Below are 1,668 nucleotides of genomic sequence, written 5' to 3' on the forward strand. Positions count from 1 at the left end.
TGGGATTTTAGGCCTTTCTCAAATAAGTATTTTGAGCATTTGTTGTGAGCAACATATTTATTCTATAAAGCCAAGTAAGTGTTTCAAATTTGGTGAGATATCTCAGTGGATAGTGCAACTGCTGCTCTTTCAGAGGACCAGATCTAGATTCTCACTACCAATATGGTAGCTCATAACCATCTATAATTCCAGTTCATGATGAATTGACAGTCTTTTGGCTTCCAAAGGTACTAGGTACATACACAAGTAATGCAGATAAACACATGAAATCAAACATTCATGCACATAAAAATGTAATTTAAAAACACAAGTGTTAGAATGATTCATTTTGAAAGGAGTTTCATTGTACTACTTGGCAGGGAATAGGAAAGGACTATCCACTAGGGTGTGTTGAGCCTTCTGTGTTGTATTGTTTAGAAGCATTAAGAAACATGAATGAAGAAATACTTGAAACAAAAAAAATTAAAAAAGACAATGGGAGAATTCTTGAGAGTCCTTGTCCACTGAAGTTCCTGAATTATTCTCAAAGGATGAGGTCTGTATCTGTCCTGACACTCTATGTTAAAACTGGCCATATCTGTATTTCTTCATAAAACAACAGCAAACAGTACTAAATTTTTAATGATCATATCTTTACATAGAAATCCTGGATGTTCTTCAAACTCACATGTTTTCATGGAGAATTGTATTTTATTTTCATTGGACAGGCAAGATCAAATTGGTATTATTTTAATATCATGCGTACATGACATACTTGAAGTGTTTCAAATAATACAAGTGCCAGAAGTATTCGAGTCTGGGGAATTCATGTGGTGGTCAGAGTGAAAGCAGGTGTGATTGGGTGCAACAGAAAGAATTATGGCTGCCAAAGTGTTTGAGTCCATCAGAAATTTCAGCCTGAGTTTAGCAGTTGCATGAGGCATGGGGAACTCTACCTTATATAATGTGGATGCTGTGCACAGAGCTGTCATCTTTGATGGATTTCATGGAGTACAGGACATTGTGGTAAGGGAAGGGACTCACTTTCTCATCCCTTGTGTTGAGAAACATATTATCTTTGACTGCTGCTCACAACCATTGAATGCACCAGTCATCATTGGTAGCAAAGATTTGTAGAATGTCAACATCACACTATGCATCCTCTTCTGGCCGGCGGCCAGCCGCCTACCTCATATCTGCACCAGCATCGGTGAGCACTATGATGAGCTGCCATCCACCATCACAGAGATCCTCAAGTCAGTAGTGGCTCGCTTTGATGCTGGAGAATTAGTCAGCCAGCGAGTGTTGGTCTCCAGGCAAGTGAGCAGTGACCTCACAGAGAGAGCAGCAACATTTGGGCTCATCCTGGATGACATGTCCCTGACACATCTGACCTTCCATAAGGAGTTTACAAAAGCCGTGAAAGCCAAATAGCATGGATAGCTTAGCCTTATGACCTGAATTCAATCTCTGGAACCCAGATAGCAGAAAGAATGAACAGACTCCTACAAGATGTCCTATGGCCTCCACAGAGAGACCCACAAACAAACAAACAAAGAAACAAACAGATAAATGAACAGTTTCCTTAAAAAGGAAGTTGCTTTTATTATATTTACCTTTGAATACTAAGTTGATGAACACACTCACTCTTTTGTTTCTTGTAAGTAGAAAATATCTGAGGTTCTCAGA

The 1,668-nt window shown here is 39.1% G+C and overlaps 1 pseudogene; it reads left to right on the plus strand.

Moving 5' to 3' along the window:
* The first annotated feature begins 858 nt into the window (after positions 1–858).
* Positions 859–1,413, plus strand: LOC100751177 (annotated as a pseudogene).
* Positions 1,414–1,668: the final 255 nt, after the last annotated feature.

Source organism: Cricetulus griseus, chromosome 2 (assembly GCF_003668045.3).
Source record: "Cricetulus griseus strain 17A/GY chromosome 2, alternate assembly CriGri-PICRH-1.0, whole genome shotgun sequence".
Taxonomy (NCBI): Eukaryota; Metazoa; Chordata; class Mammalia; order Rodentia; family Cricetidae; genus Cricetulus; species Cricetulus griseus.